The sequence below is a fragment of the Podarcis gaigeae genome, assembly GCF_964106915.1.
Source record: "Podarcis gaigeae genome assembly, chromosome: 2".
In the NCBI taxonomy this organism is placed as follows: Eukaryota; Metazoa; Chordata; class Lepidosauria; order Squamata; family Lacertidae; genus Podarcis; species Podarcis gaigeae.
This window is the reverse complement of record NC_139679.1, coordinates 41,278,172-41,295,505: the sequence shown is the minus strand read 5'-3', so window position 1 is coordinate 41,295,505 and position 17,334 is coordinate 41,278,172. Positions and strand designations below refer to the sequence as shown.

Here is a 17,334-nt window from a genome sequence, read left to right as displayed (position 1 = left end):
CCCATCAGTTGAGGATGAAAGTGTTTGATTCTAGAAGAGCTTAGAAGTTTCAGGTTTTCCCCAGCGAGTTCATGACATTGCCCACCCCCACCCCATTCCCGGTAACTGAAACCAATCATTTGTCATTAGGAAAGGAAATTAAATATAACGATAAACATTTCAGTCTTGGTTACACCAGAGGGTGAAAAAAATGTAACAGGGAAGAATTCCCAGATTATGTGAGAACAGAACAGAGCCTTTGCCTTCCTAGCTTTAGCATGGCCTGAATGGAATCGAGTATCTTGAATATGTTTGTTGAGTACTGAGCCAGCAAGCTGTCATTATGGTGTACTACCAGAATTAGTTAAAGTGCTAATGAAGGACCCATAATGAAGTCAACCCTCCCTACCTGTATGTCCCAGAAAGCATCCAGCTTGTTTTGTCCCATAGAACTCAATAGGAGCCATGGGGAATTGAACATGCATCTGTACAATTTGTGATCCACTGAGCTAGCTCCAGTCCCTTTGGTCCAGCAGGTGCTCACTCAATAAAGAAACCTTCCTGGTTTTGTTGCTGAGCTAGACTGCAAAATGAAGGGGCTTGTCAGTTCTCCTTGCCATAATGCATGACTGGTGGGTTGCATTCCATTTGGCAAGTCACAACTCATGCAAGTCAAGCATAGTCCAGTCCATTCACATTCGATAGCCAGTTATGATTTTATTATATGTGACACTAAAATATTCACCGTATTTTAAAAAAGTTTTTAGGAAAGATTTTTTGGGTGTTACAACACAAGCAGATAAACAGGGAAAGGTGCACTCATTGTCTCCACTTTCAATTCATAGTCTTTTTCACAGTTCATTTACATTAAGTGAGAGCAAAATATTCATTTTATGCACACTTTCACGTAACGTGTGTATTTGTATAAACATTGTTTGTTTGGGAAACTGCATTGCAAAATTCAGCTAAGTGTGAATTTTGAAGTATAGCTATGTTTCGGTTTGCATATTGTTTTGGAAGGGGTGGATTTGATAGAGTCACCTTTAAATGCACACTGAATAGAATTTTCGCTCCACTACTGATCTAAACCATTATCTTTATTACACATCATTTACCAAGAGCGATTCATTCTCAGGAGATAGTGGAGCCTTCTCCTGAGATCCAAGAATAATTCTGTGTTTATAAATATTCACAAGGTGCTAGGAATAATTTCATCAGGTTTCCTTGGTCACTCTCCGCATGTTCAGCATGGAATTCTGCAGTCCCATCAAGGCAATAATATTTTCCCGGGTCTGTTACTCATAGTGACTGCAAGGCCTAGCACAGCAGGCACTTTGGTCTGGCAGAAAATAAAATCCTCTCCTTGTAGGTCTCCACTGATGGCTGTCTAGTAAAAGCAGGGGAAATTAATTGAAGATGGACCGTAATTAAGTAGTTATGTTATTAAGCCAAACCATCAGGGTAAGTGCCTGTACAGCATATGTATTTGATCTTATCGCTCTCTTTTCTACCACAGCATTATTGAAGGTAAATGAATAAGGAGACTAATTATTCCATTTCTTCTTGGGGTGGTGGGTGGGAGAATCAGAGGGGGAGGAAAGTTGAGTCACACAAGTTGTCACATTATGGCTATAAAATCCATATTTTTTACTATAATGGTATTTCTGAGAATTTTGCTCCATTAGGAAATCAAGAAGAAAGGAAGAGTGAGATTTAGTGGATAAAAGTCTATCTTGAGTCCCTACACCCATTTTGCGCTGAGCAGTACAATTTCAGTGTTGCATAAGGACTTTTAAAATATCTCCCTTTCATCTCTGAAACAGAATTTTCCATTAACACGACAAAGCCATTAGTACAAGTCAGCTGGGACTTTCTCTGCGATTGACTGTTTCATCTTCAAGTTATTATTATCAGCAGCAGATTTACTGCAGTTCCTACTCAGATCGCTACGCCGTTAAAGCACACTTGCAAAGTACAAAACATGCAAGAGGAGAGAGAGGTTTTGATTCAAACATTACACTAAGAACACATGTAAGGAAGCCAAGATGATTTATAAGAAGTTCGAGGATATTAGTGAGAGGCACTTACTGTAGGTTCTCAGAGCCTTACCTTCAACTATTCTAGCTCAAGTCTTATAATACTACCTACCTCTTTTGCTTGAGATTCTGTAGCACCCAGTCTGGGAAGCCCCACATAATCCACCTCCTCTGTTTCTGTTGAATATTGAGCTTTCATCCTTCTCTCAAATGTTTCTATCTCACCAAAGGTAGACTATCTCTAGGCACACTGTCATTTTCTATGAGGTTGCAAACGACTGCTTAAACAGGAATTTCAAGGGCTATTCAGATAACCAAAGTACTCCCTATACCAGGAGTACACAAACTTTTTCAGCAGGGGGCCTGTCCACTGTCCCTCAGACCTTGTGGGAGGCTGGACTATATTTTGGAAAAAATAATAATGAACAAATTCTTATGCCCAACAAATACTTCAGAGATGCATTTTAAATAAAAGGGCACATTCTACTCATGTAAAAACACACTGGTTCCCGAAACCATCTGCAGGCCGGATTTAAAAGGCAATTGGGCCAGATCCGGCCCCCGGGCTTTAGTTTGCCTACCCATGCCCTATACATACATTCAGTGAATGCAAAGGAAGGGAGGAACTTGATTGCACCCATTTGCCAAGCCTTGCCCCCAATGCCAACATGCCTACTAGCTATGCCTTATGGATTCTCTTTTCTACACAGCCATTACATCTGTCAGAGCCCCATTCTTTTTTCTTTTCTTTTTTAACCTGGCCACTGTACTTTGAGTATATTCCTATGAAGAGCCATACAGAGGATCTATTCTTTTAAGGGGAGCAAAGGAAATATGGAAGATTCTGGAAACAATGGAGTTATTATTTGAGGACCTAGGTTTTGTGAACCAAAACAGAGAAAGTTAGATGGTCCACCTTTTTTTTAAAAAAAAGGAACAATACAGAACAAGGAGGATATAAAGTTGGCATGAATACAGACCACTTTTAAAATCCATCAGCGAGTTATTGAAACTCAGAAATTTCAAGAGGATACCTTCCAACATTTCACAGATGAAAATAGGGATATGTCTGCATGTGACTGGGTGGGGCAAGGGGTAAAGTTTGTGGACAATAGAAGAACCAATGCAATTCTGATTCAGATGTGCTACACGTTGAGAGTAGGGACTAAAACTGCAAATGGTTCCACAAGCACTACACAACAAAGGCACTTCCAGATAGTAGCTTAATGTAACAGACAAATCATTGGCAGCAGATTTGTGTGTTTTGGTTTTTTTTTAAATCAAACTTACCAGATTCCCCCCAGAAAGATAAAATGCAGCTTATTTATTTATTAAATTTGTTTACTGCCCTTCATCCAACGATCACAGGGTCGTTCACAACATAAGAATACGAAATGAGAATTCAAAATACATAATAAAAAAACAAACAAAAAACCAATATCATGTGGAAACTGGAAAAAAAAACTTGCATACACGAGGAGCACTGATCCCACAATAAACATCGGTCTGGAATCACTCAATATATATAATATATATATATATATATTACAGATTTATGCACTCTTTTGTATTTATTCTGTTGAGAGGATGTTTATTCCATTTTACAACTAAGGAACATGGGGACCCAGCAGTCAGTGAATCTATGGCTCAGAATTCTTAAGCAGAATTAAGGCACGTACTGTGCCTAATGTGGAACTAAACAAATACATAACTGTATCTGTGGGCATTAAGAACATGTAACAGTAGCCATAGTTGTAATTGCACTAAATCCAGTAGTGGAACACAGGCCTCGACTTGACATAATCACCATAATCACCAGCGTTAGATATTTGGCTGTAAAATACAATCATTACTTTAGAAAAACTTTTCATTTTGTTGTATTGGTCAATGTGATTTCAGACAGCACAGTTCAACACAGTGGCTGATTATTATCACCAGTCTCACTTAATCTGCATGGAGAGTTGGTCATTTAACGTGACTGACCTTGAAATGTAGTATTGAACATAGGCGCCGACTCCATGGGGCCTGAGGGGGCCCGAGCCCCCTCAAAAATTCATTTGGGGGGCTCTGCCCCCCCAATAATTTAAGAAAATTATATTACTGCTGCGAAGAGGCAGGAGGGAGAGGAGGCCCCTTGGGAGGAGCGGGCAGGTGCTGGGGTGGCAGCGCCGGGTGGGGGCCGAGGGGTGGGCGCCCCCCTGCGCGGGCATCGCCTCACCACCGCCGCGGGTTTGGCTGGACCGCCGGCCGAGGGGAAGCGCCAAACGAGGCCAGGATCCAGGCCCACCCCGCTGTCCTTATTTGGTGCCCGGTTCCGGCTCCCGGGTGGCCTCCTCCCACCCGCTCTCGCTACCAGTGGAAAGAGAGACGGAGGTGCAGCGAAACCCGCAGCCTTTGCAGGCGCCGCCCGGCCGGGGGAGGGGAGCGCGGAGGAGCCCCGCGGGCCTGGGCCCAGCCAGCCGAGCCCTCCCGAATTGCGCCCCGCAGCCAGGATCTTGTGGCGAGGACCTCGGTATGGGCCCCCCCAATATTTTTTATAAGTCGGCGCCCCTGGTATTGAACCTGATTGCCATACATGAGGCTGAAAGCCACCTTTGTCTGAAAACCATTCAGTTTTGTGATACTCTATATGACATGTGTGTGTGATAGTAAGTTCTTAAAGCAAATGCTTTCAGGGTTGTAAATAAATTGCATATATGATGTAGATCTCCCTTGGAGCAAAATACAACACTGATATGGGTCTGCCTTGCTCTGCCCAACAGCATGGCCAGACCTGTAAGGTCTCACCACTTTATGCTCTGTGGGAAAAGGTTTGGGGTTCAGTGAGTAGACCCATGCTAAATCAACTGCAGATGCATATTTAGATGTGGAAAATTGGCTCGAACCACTTTTGGAGTTTCTCATAATTACCATAGGAGGAAATGAATGTTCCAGTCATGTCAAGAATGACAAAAAAAGGTATTCCTTCTTCAACGATTGTATAATGCCGGAATGGAGAGGTGTCTTTCCTTTCCATTAATTACTCTCTGATTAATGATTCCAAGCATGTATTATGAATTACTGCTTCAGTAATGATATTCTCTCTTAACCATCAATGTGATATTCTCCACAAACATTCATCTGCATTCTCCTGTAATGTAACGTGTCAAACTGACTTTTAAAATGTTGTTTTAAGACAAGTCAGTGTGGGGGCGGGGCGGGGCGGGTGAAGGAACCCTAGTGCCTCACATGAATGAGATAAGAGGAAACAAAGCAAAGGGGTAAGAAAGGAAACTTGTAGCTTTTCAAGTTCAACGAGGCTTACCAGGCTTGGGGGGCCTCTCAGAATCAGAGGGCCCTTTAAAAGAACACACAGAATCGAAAGCCTTTTTTTTTTTTTGGCCCTCTTGTTGCCTTAGAAAATCCTCCCAGTTCATGTTCACTCATTTTCCCCACCTTTCCTGCGCTGTGGCTACCACCACACCAGAACCACCAGACATATACACACCCCTGTGTGACTTCACTCCCCACCTACCAGAGAACAACAACTACCAGACTTTTAGAAGACATCTGAAGGCAGCCCTGTTTAGGGAAGCTTTTAATGTTTGATGTATTACAGTATTTTAATATTATTATTTTTTTTGGAAACCTCCCAGAGTGGCTGGGGAAGCCCAGCCAGATGGGTGGGGTATAAATAATAATTTATTATTATTATTATTATTATTATTATTATTATTATTATTATTATTACCTCTCTTAATTCTTTAAAGCTGCCCACATGCAAAAGGAGACTCTACTGCCATGCAGGACCAGATGAAATGCAACTTCCAGTGTTCCTAGAACATTAATGTGAGATGTATGCAAACCGATCCTAGCAGTGGCAACACCAGAAATGGATACAAAAGATCCAGTTAATCCCTCGCCAGTAAATTTATACCCAAGTCCTCCCTTGAGTTACTTTCGGCATAGTGTATAAACAGTTATTCCACCATTCTCACTCTCTTCCATTTTCTCTAGCAGAAATGTGTTTTGAAAGTTTGAGACAGCAACACCTGAGATTTCCATTAATAGTTATGCACTACAAAAACAGCTTTCTTGAGGAGGAGGGTGCACAAAGAAGACAGATGAGAGAAGGAAATCCTGCCTCTGTGACTTTTGTATCAGGTCATTCAAATAGCCATAACAAACCTCAGGATTAAAATATATAGGCAGAGTTAGGTTACTGTTTGATCGTGGTTGAGTTCCAACAGTCCCTGGTCAAGGCCACTGCCTATGTTCAGCCATAATGAAAATGAACAGGGAACGGGAACCTCTGACGAACCAGATGTTGTAGTACTCCAACTCCCATCTACCCGAACTAGCATCCCCGGTGGTCAAGGATAATGGGAGTTGTGGCCTTCCAGTTGTTGCTGGACTACAAGTTCCCCACCTTTGCTGCAAAATAACCCGGACTCAGACTATTCAAATACATATTTCATCTTTTGGTTTAAATCCCCTCCCCCAAATCCTTCTTTAGCAGTTAGCTACTCTGCATATTCTATAGTTGCTTTCAGAAAGGGAGAATCCCCTCAGCAATTAGCCAGCTGAGGCAATAACTGCCCTTCCCTTGATTAGCTCAACCCTATTTTTAGGCTGTGTACACATTACTCTATCTCCAGTGCTTTCCCACCACTGGTGTTTGAAGCCGAGCGTACATGACGTTAGCCACAATCCATATGTATCCTGTAATTTTTTGAGAAACACTGCTGTTGGATGTGTTTTCCCTCAAACCAGCTTCCATCAGATGTGAAAACATAAACCACAGTTTAGCTGAGATGTGAATATTTCAGACATCCATTGGGCATGTGCAGGTGACAACTTCATTGCAGGGGGCAATTGACAGCACAAGGAAAACAGATCAGGTAATGTGCAGGGAAGCAATACAGGTAATCAGGCAATAGTGTGTTCAGCAATGCAAAACATAGCTTGAAGCATAGCAGGGGAGAAAGACCTCTCTGAGTTTTAAACCACCCATGTGTATGTGCCCTTACTTAAGGCAAGATTTTATCTTGCAGTGATCTTTACTGAAGTGACCTTTCCCATCAGCTTGAATTCTAATAGAAAGGGAGATTTGATGTGCCAAGATCCCTGTGATGAAGTGTGGCTGATTAGCAGTGATTTGAAGAGCAAGGGCTGCCATACACCTGGAAGGAAGCCCAGTTGGAAAGGACTGCAACTCTGTGTCTTTTTTTATTCCTCTTAATTGCTGTTGTAAAAACGGATGTTGAACACGAGTGTCTTCAAAGACTTTGTCAAGTGACATGTAAGATTTGCATGGCAACTAATGACACTTCAAGGTTTCTCAAGAGAGGCAGCTCTCTTGCTACCTCTGAGTTTTTCTCCTGATTTTCAACTGTAAAGAGGGGCTGGAGGAGGAGAGAATGAAATGTGAAAATATGCACCAAGAAGCCAAACAAGAAAAAGCAAAGGAAGAAATTTAGTTCTCTGGTTGTCAAGAGAGAGAGAGAGAGAGAATACAGTGGTACCTCGGGTTAAGGACTTAATTCGTTCCGGAGGTCCATTCTTAACCTGAAACTGTTCTTAACCTGAAGCACCACTTTAGCTAATGGGGCCTCCTGCTGCCGCTGCACTGCCAGAGCACGATTTCTGTTCTCATCCTCAAGCAAAGTTCTTAACCCGAGGTAATATTTCTGGGTTAGCGGAGTCTGTAACCTGAAGCGTATGTAACCTGAAGCGTATGTAACCCGAGGTACCACTGTAGTGGTTAGTACTTTTTACTCACCATATAAGGATCTTATATTACCTAACATGGGGGATTGCAAAGGTAGCTTAACAACCAATCCAAACCCTTCATTCATAATCTGAAGCCCTTCTTCATGTGCTTCCTCCCCAAGAGGTCCAGAAGGTGGCAACATGAGAACAGGCCTTTTCTCCATTGGCTCCCCATTTGTGGAATGCTCTCTCCAAGCAGGCTTGCCTGGCACCTTCATTATATATCTTTAGGTACCTGGTGAAACTCTTTCTCTATAACCAGTCCATTGGCTAATTAACATTCTATGGCCCTTTAAATATGTTTTTTGGGGGGGGGGCTTATTGGTTTGGTTTTGTTCTGCATTTTGTGTTCTCATTTTATATTTTTATGTTGGGGAGTACCCTGTGATCTTTGGATGAAGGGTGATATACAAATTTAATAAATACAATAAATTAAATTTAAAAAGGAGCCAGCAAAGTTGTCTTTTTGGCTCAGTGGGAGAGCTCATTTTCTCCGTTCTGAATTTCCATTGCAGATTATACCTATCCTGCCCTCCACATCAAATGTTGCTTTCTTCTTTAGTTTTGTTCCTCCTCCTGCATTTCAGCCTGACTTTCTGCTAGTTTGTTTGGTTTAAAGCACTGTTTGCACACTTATACTTATTTAACTGCTGACTCTGTGCCTTAAAAAAAAATCAGTCATGTTTTTAGAGTTGATGAACTGTTTTAAAGAATGATGGATTTATGTCATCACAAGCCTCCAGCCAATCAGTGGAGTGTACATCCCACTCCTATAACAAACTAGCAGAAATGGATTCTCTTGAAGTTGACCTGGGGAGAAGAGTGTAAGCCAGATGACTCATGAGTGCTCCTCCAAACCAGAAAGATTCCTTATTGTTTTTTAGGTATTTTTGCCTGAAACCTTCCTTTGTTCTTCTGTTTTGTTCAGTCAGCATAGCATAGCAATATGCTTTTGAGCTAGACTGTATCAAGTGTGTGAATGGATTCAGGGCCCCTCCCAACATCATTTCTATTGTTTCTTCCTGATTGTTTGGGCTCATGGTGGCATTGTGGGGTTATACACGAGTCTCTGTGCCTGTAAAAGGTTTGGGGTTGACATACAGTGGTACCTCGGGTTACATACGCTTCAGGTTACATACACTTCAGGTTACAGACTCCACTAACCCAGAAATAGTGCTTCAGGTTAAGAACTTTGCTTCAGGATGAGAACAGAAATCATGCTCCGGTGGCAGCAGGAGGCCCCATTAGCTAAAGTGGTGCTTCAGGTTAAGAATAGTTTCAGGTTAAGAACAGACCTCCGGAACGAATTAAGTACTTAACCCGAGGTACCACTGTAGTACTTCGTTTCCAATCAGCACATGTCTGGTAGTTTCCAGCTGAAATCCAACAATGTTTTATACCACAAATGCTCCATTTTATCCCTCTGCCCACACTTTTATTTTCACATGTGCACACACCTCAGTGTCAGATGTGGAACAAGTCTTGACTCCACTCTGCCCATTCTTTTCCCCCAGATTGGTCCAAAAGGATTTTTGATCATTCCCAAAGGAAATGTGTTATGTCAGCCTGCATATTCTCTCTATTTTAACCCCTGACTGAAGTCAAACTGTCTTCCACAAAGTTCAGTTCCTTTTTATATCCCTGTCTTCTTGTGATGCAGCTCTAGGTCAATACAAGCGCTTGCCATAAACACATGCTGATAATAGACTGAGAAATAAGAACTCACATTTTCAGCCAGCGTTTGGTTGATGGAAAAATGACACACTTCCTATTGGCTTCTTGACAGGTGTAATTCATCTTGGCACTGCTGGCTTAATCTGGACCACTTCAGCAATCGTTACAGCTCATTTATCCCCTTTCTATTCATTCCTTATGTGTGTTTAAGGGGAAAAAAAAGAATTTCTAACCTATCCCTTTTGGGTGCAAAAAATATGAGGCTCTAATAATGAGTATGTAGCTAGATGGGTAAAATGCTTCAGGATTCAATGATACATATTGAAATCCTTATTGCTAGTCTTTTCCAGACTTGTTTCGTGCAAACTGCTTTGCAGTTACTAATGAAGCAGTGCCAAGAAAAACTGGAGGAGCTGCCTCTTCCCTAATACAGAGACATCACTCAATCAAACATGCATTAGAGAGTTGATTGGCATTAGAGAAAGATTCTTCTTCAGTATCCTGTGAGCAACATCAACACCTAAGGCCCGGAGAGTGTATTTGCATTAACATGATGTCATTCAAAATCTCATGGCATGTAGGCACTATTTAAGTTGTTTAATGTAGCAAACAATGAACCTAGCTCTTTGAAACATGGGATCGTATTGAGGATTAGTCATTCTCAGAGAAGACCCTCTGAAATTCATGGACATGACTAAATCACTCTGGGCAAAACTTAGTTGGATGCAACCCATAGGAAACTGCTGTACACCAGGCCAGATGATTTGTCAATCAATATTATCTAGTCTTTGACTTGTAGCAGGTTTGCGGCAGAGAGAGACTTTCACATAACCTGCTACCTGATGCTTTTGAACCTTCTACCACTGAGCTACAATCCCTTCCCAGTTCCAGTTTTAGAATTCAAATTCAAAAGTCTCTCAGGTTCTTCTTAACAATGAGCTGCCAAGAGCATGGTTGCTCTAGACAATGGAACAACTAAGCTAATGGCAGTCAGAGAATCCTAGGCCCACGGAGACATCAAAGCAGCAGTCCCTGCTTGGAGAAGACAAGCAAAGTGCATGAGCATCAGTTAACTTCATAGATACATGGACAAACAATGATGTGCACCAGTCATTTTTAAAAGGCTCTTACTTGCTGCTGTACGGAGAATGCAAGGGTTGCATAGGTTGTGTGCATGCCACATGCCAGAGAGTAGGAATATATGGGCAGCACTTCCATTGGAGTAATGTAGAAAGTGGGATCCCCTCAAAAATTGGTTGCAACCTGTGGCTTTTTAATGAGCAGTGAAGTGGCCAAGGTTGATGGTGATACTAAGTTGCCCAGGGTCTTTAAAACAAACAAACAAACAAACAAACAAACAAACAAACATTGCAAAGAGCTCCAAAAGGGCCTCTCCAAACCATGTGAATGGGCAGTAAAATGGCAGATGCAATTCAATGTAAACAAGTGTAAAGTGATGTGTGTCAAGGAAAAACAGTTGGGAAAAGTTCAGAAAAGGGCAACTAGGGGATGGAGGAACTCCCTGATGAGGAAAGGCTGCAGCGTTTGGGGCTTTTCAGTTTTGAGAAAAGGTGATTAAGGGGTGACATGCTGAAAGGGTATGAAATTATGCATGGCATGCATGAAGAAGGTGGATAGAGAAAAGCTTTTCTCTCTCTCTCATAACACTAGAATACTTGAACATGAAGTGGAGCTGAACGTAGGAGGACTGAGGACAGATAAATGGAAGTACTCATTCACAGAGCATGTAGCTGAACTGTGGAACTTGCTCCAACAAGAGGCAGTGATGGCCACCAACTGGATGGCTTTGAAAGAGAATTAGATAAATTCATGGAGGTAAATGCTATCAATGGCTACTAGTCCTGATGGCTGTGTGTTGCCTCCACTATCAGAGACAGTATGCTTCTGAATATCATTACAGTGGTACCTTGGGTTACAAACACCTCAGGTTACAAACACTTTGGGTTACAGACTCCACTAACCCGGAAGTAGTACCTCGGGTTAAGAACTTTACTTCAGGATGAGAACAGAAATAGCATGCTGGCGGCATGGCAACAGTGGGAGGCCCCATTAGCTAAAGTGGTACCTCAGGTCAAGAACAGTTTCAGGTTAAGAACGGACCTCCAGAATGAATCAAGTTCGTAACCAGAGGTACCACTGTATTTAGAAACTAGAAGAGAGGAGAATGCTCTTCCCCTTGCCCCTGGCCTGATACAGCAGGTTCTCCTTGTGTTCTTGTGAACAGTTGAGTTCCTGGGCCTCCATGGCAATGTGTCATGGAATTCATTGTCAAAGAAAAAGAAGTGCTTTGCAAAGAAGTGTTTTCTTGTGGTAAAATACAAATACATCTTTACAGGCTGACTTCAAGGATTAGATGTGTGATTTCTGATTTGGACCATTTAGAGAGTGAACCAGCTTATTGACTTTGACTATAAGACCAAAAATGGTTTGCTCTGTAAAAACTTAATTATTTATTTTCAAGGGGCCCAAAATGGATATTTTGTGTGAAATATCTCCCATGAAATAGACTTTCAGTTTGCAAGCTTTACTGCCACCTGTTAGCCTGGAAAAATTACTTTATGCTCCTCTTAATTCTCCATAATGATACTCTTATGCTTGAGCAACGTGCCCTGACGAACTTGATAATCTGTGTCTTTAAAAAGTGGAAAATTAGTTCAGACAGCTGTGGCTTTGGAGGAAAAAATGAGCTTAAGTTCTCAGAAATTGTAGATGGTGTCTGAGCTGCACACATAGTGGTGATGACTGTATCCCACTGGCCATTTGACCTTTGCTCTTTTCCAACCTAAAAATTAAGAATAACAGCATCCACGCACCATTTATAGCCTGAATACTAGAGATGCTTTGCTACTATTTAAAATAGCCAAGATAATATAAGGAGAACATTAGCGCAATAGTCTCACTTTTGCAATGTAGTACAGGAAGGTCAGCTGTTGGCTGAGAGAGAGAAAAAGGTAAGCATATGTAGAAAACTTCCTTCTGAATGTTTTTGAGGAGGAGGGACACCTGCTATTCTTTACCTAAACGCTATAAAGAATTTAAAGGAATTTTGCAGCTTGTTATGTTTGTGGGAAACAATAGGTTGGATCCAGACTAAGTGAGTTGTACTTAGGTTCCATTGAAATCAATATCATCAATATTATGTGACAGAAATCTAACCTCCATTATCCAGTTCTAACTATTCAACCTCCAAAATTCAGAGCAGAAGACTTCAACCTGTGCAGTATGTTTTTGGGTTGTATTAGCCTGAATAGTATTTGGCATGGTTGAGTGAGTCACCTGTTCGACTTTAAGCTCTAGCCACATCTGGACCAGTGAGAACTGCGAGCATAATTTTCTTTTCTCGTGGTGCAGCATGCACATCTCCCCAGATATCACTGTCACCATCTGTTGGTGACCATGACTGAACAAATCTCTGGTTCTCAATTTCCTCTGGTCGACCAGCGCACGTCACTTTTTATTTGGCAGTCTCATTGGAGATGTTGACAGCTTTGTCAAGCAAACTCATGGGCAGTCTTACCCTTTTGGGATAAGGGTGGAGGCACCGTGTGTGGCAGAAAACTCTCTGCCTCTTCTGGCTAGAACATGCCTGACTTTCAGATAAAGCAGAATGTTTGGTTTACACTTCACTCTGCCCAATTTTGCAAGCACGGTAGTAATGAGGTGAGCGAAAGAGACCGCTGCACAAAAGACGAGCCTTTCAATCCAGCGCCTTACATGGTATATTATTATAATGACATCATATTTTTGTAGGCACCAAAAGACATTAATTGTGTAAGCTCGAGGGTTTGATCTCCACCAGGCCTGTTTTCTTTCACATGACTGTCGGTTAAGGTTAAGCAGAAACTAGTTTTTCCTCCTGATCTGGATGAAGTGAAATTGGCCTGTGTTTATTGTCCAAAAGAAAATGGAAGATGCTTCCCTCGTGATTGTAAAAGTGATGGGATGTGTGGGAAAATAAAAGTGGTGACATAGCTGGAGTGAAAATGATTTCCATTGCCAAGTTATTGGGCATTTTGCACCATGGATGTCACACTGATCTGACACTAGCTTCTCTCTTTACTACACACACACACACACACACTCATGTGATTTCACTGCTTTCTGCCAGATGGTCATTATATTTTACAGGACTGCAGGCAATTATACCTGTCAAGGGCATGCCAAAGTATTTAGCATTTATGGTTTGAGGGAGATTACCTCCTAAATGTTAATGGCAGACGGAGTCACACTAACCCTCCCATTTAAGATCTTCATTAGATCACCTCTCTGCAGCACTAAAGGATGAGTTAAGGGTAGACAGAAGTGAAATGTAACCGCCCCTCACACAGGAAGTGGGTGGAATTCCAAAGAGGCAAAAAGAATCAGAAGCTTTGAAACTTTGTGTAACCATATGTTCCTAGGGAAAATAGGTAGGAACATATCCTTCATGGTTTGAGGTAAGCAAACCATTGTTTGACATTAAGATACATTGTAAAAAGCATGGACTAAGGCTGTAGAGAATAAGGTATTTTTGACTAACAGTTTGTTTCTCTATCAGTGTCCAAATTTTCAGATGCTTTCTATACTTACAAAATACTTTTTTTCTTATTTTGAATACAGTAGCATCGACAGCTGTTGAAACACAGAGGACCCGTCTACTATGCAACTGATTTAAATGCATTAAATGGTTAAGAGAAATGGGGGTATTTATGCTGCAATCCTAACATCACTTACCTGAGGAAGACCCATGGAATTCAGTAGTATTTTTGCATAATCATGGTGAGGATTATGCTGGTAAGATGGGATAGAAAGGGATTCCTAACAGAAACTTTGCAGCTCCTTCCCCAGACTACAATTCCCAAAATCCTTTAGAGGTAGCCATGGAAGGAAAACTGGCACCTATGTAAGTGTTTTGTGTGGAAAGATCCTTTGCAGATATGAGAGTAATTTTAAAAAACCAAACAAACAGGAAAAGTTAAAACAAAACAAATTCCTTCCAGTAGCACCTTAAAGTTTTGTTTTGACTATGGCAGACCAACACGGCTACCTATCTGTAACAGGAAAAGTTATAATTAGAGAGCACCAATATATTTTAAGTGGATGCATTTTTCATTTTAAGTATATTAAAGTAAAGGTAAAGGACCCCTGACCGTTAGGTCCAGTCGTGACCGACTCTGGGGTTGCGGCACTCATCTTGCTTTATTGGCCAAGGGAGCCGGCGTACAGCTTCCGGGCCATGTGGCCAGCATGACTAAGCTGCTTCTGACGAACCAGAGCAGCGCATGGAAACGCTGTTTACCTTCCCGCCGGAGCAGTACCTATTTATCTACTTGCACTTTGACGTGTTTTCGAACTGCTAGGTTGGCAGGAGCAGGGACCAAGCAACAGGAGCTCACCCCGTCGCAGGGATTCGAACCACCGACCTTCTGATCGGCAAGTCCTAGGCTCTGTGGTTTAACCCACAGCACCACCTGCGTCCCCTTTAAATATATTGAGGTGATAGTTATTAAGATCTTTCAAAATTGGCTTTAAGACAAGATTAGAAGAATGCATGCCTACTGGCATTTTAGTTTATATAATAATTATTCTGGTTATACAGAAATATTTTTGAGGATCATATGAATACAAGAGTACACAAGCTGTTTGATGAATACATTGGTCATTATCAGATTTGTAATGTTTTTAAAAGGGTTCTCTATGTTACATTGATGCAGTTATTAACGTAGTAAATGCATTGTGTTTGCTTTTCTATTTTGCATTTTAAAATGTATGTTACCAATTATTTTAATTAAGTAGTGTAGACTTCTTTCTCTTCTCAAGCCTTGATATTTACAGTCACTCCTAAGGAAAACATTAGGCTTGCATTAGGAAAATTCCTGACATGGCCTGGTTTTCAGGTGTAAAAATGGCATAGGGGGAATTTGAAAAATTGGCAAAATGTCAAGGAAAACTCGAATGTATGGCAACGTGATAGAAAAAGCAGTGGAAACAGCTCCAAAATCTTAAAACCACTCTGGAAAACATTGTGTTGAAAGTTGTCATGCAGTGGATTTGAACTGGAAGATTCTCATCCGGACACCAGCACAAGGTTCCCCTCTTCTTTGTACACCTGTGCAAAAGCCAGCTGTACATAAGGGGAGACGCTTCCATCCAGGAACTGTAAGGAACCAGCTGGATGGCAAGTAATACGAAATAGAATATAATGATGAACATAAAAATAGGTAAAGGACCCCTGACAGTTAAGTCCAGTCGCGTATGACTCTGGGGTTGCAGCGCTCATCTCACTTTACTGGCCGAGGGAGCTGATGTTTGTCCGCAGACAGTTTTTCCGGGTCATGTGGCCAGCATGACTAAGCCGCTTCTGGCGAAACTAGAGCAGTGACAGAAACACTGTTTACCTTCCCGCCGGAGCAGTACATATTTATCTACTTGCATTTGATGTGCTTTTAAACTGCTAGGTTGGCAGGAGCTGGGACAGAGCAACGGGAGCTCACTCCATCGCAGGGATTCAAACCACCGACCTTCCGATCAGCAAGCCCAAGAGACTGTGCAAAGAGGGCATGGGCAGAGGGGGACCTGCCCCCCCCCGCTGTGTTCATGCTTGGTGCTGTGGCTCCCCCTTGCATCCTCTGAGCCCTGCACCCCTTCCCAACTGGAGGCGTGGCTTCCCTCCTCCGTGGAGGAAGTGCTGCTTCTCACTATCTTTGGAGACTCCCTGTAACCCAACTGCCCTTCCACCTCTCACCTCTGAGCTGATGGCAGTTCCCTGACAGTGTATGTGTGGCAGAGCTGCACCATTAAACTCTACCAGACAGCAGCCAGGATTTGGACTGCATCCCAAAATAATAAAAATCATGCAATGCTCTAAAACGTCTGGGGATTATTATTATTATTTTAAAAAACACCACATCTCTACTTTATGCCTAACCTACCTCACAAAGGCTCCAGTGGAGAGTGGTGACCTTTGGGACTGGGAGGGTGGAAGGCAGGGAGGCCAACAGTAAACAGAACCAAAGCAAATGGCTTTTGGAGCTGGAGCCAATGGTAGAGCCAACTAATTCTGGTTTTGTCACCATCCTCCTCCCTGGTGGGGCTTGGCTGATGGCAGGCTGAGTTTGGTGGGGCACCCTTCTTGCCCTAGTGAGCTGGCCTCACCTGATAGGCTCTCTCCAGGAGTCACCTGCTGTAACTCAGAAGATGAGAGCAGCTGGAGAAGAGCTTCAAAGGACAATCTTGAATGACCAGGCAAACTGAAATGGGAGAAGACGATTCAAGAAATATTCAACAAATATTCTGTATGCATTTTTATACCTTGTTAACAAGCCGAATAAAAAATAACCCTAATAAACCCTGAAGAATACAATGATAATATCAACCCAAGTAAAAGCCCTAATAAAAAATTAATAACCCTAATGGAAGAAAATCAATGTGCCGTAGTTGTTTTGTGATTGAAACAGATGGTATTTGAACCTGAGTAGCAAAAACCACCTGCAAGCCAGTTCAAGGCTGCAGTCCTCCAGTGCACACTTAGTCAATAGGAATTGCTGTTGAACTCAGTGGGGTTTACTTCTGAATAAAGGTGCATGACAATGGGCTACATAACTTCTCCAATTAAATTTTTTAAAAAGTTTCAATAACTCTGTTTTATCATTCTGTGAAACGTGGAGAGAAAGATTTTGCTATCACAAAATACATTTGCAAAGAAAGACGATAGAGAAAAGCCGGGTGTAAGAGTCCTTAGAACCCGACACACATTTGTTGACTAAAAATCATTGAAACTGAACTGAGCTGATTACCTTAAAAAGAAGTGACTCTGTGCCTTGCATGTTTTTCAAATGTATCCTTAACTTTGCTAATACAATTTTACACTTTTGGCTTTATCTTCCTTTGCTTT

General features: G+C 41.9%; 1 long non-coding RNA gene across 1 annotated transcript; it reads right to left on the bottom strand.

Annotated features, from left to right (window-relative positions):
• Window positions 1–734: 734 nt before the first annotated feature.
• Window positions 735–10,276, bottom strand: LOC310838525. Its single transcript, XR_014561018.1, has 3 exons — window positions 9,493–10,276; window positions 2,128–2,293; window positions 735–1,366 (listed from the first exon to the last, which is right to left on the bottom strand). It is a non-coding gene; the product is annotated as an uncharacterized lncRNA (long non-coding RNA).
• Window positions 10,277–17,334: the final 7,058 nt, after the last annotated feature.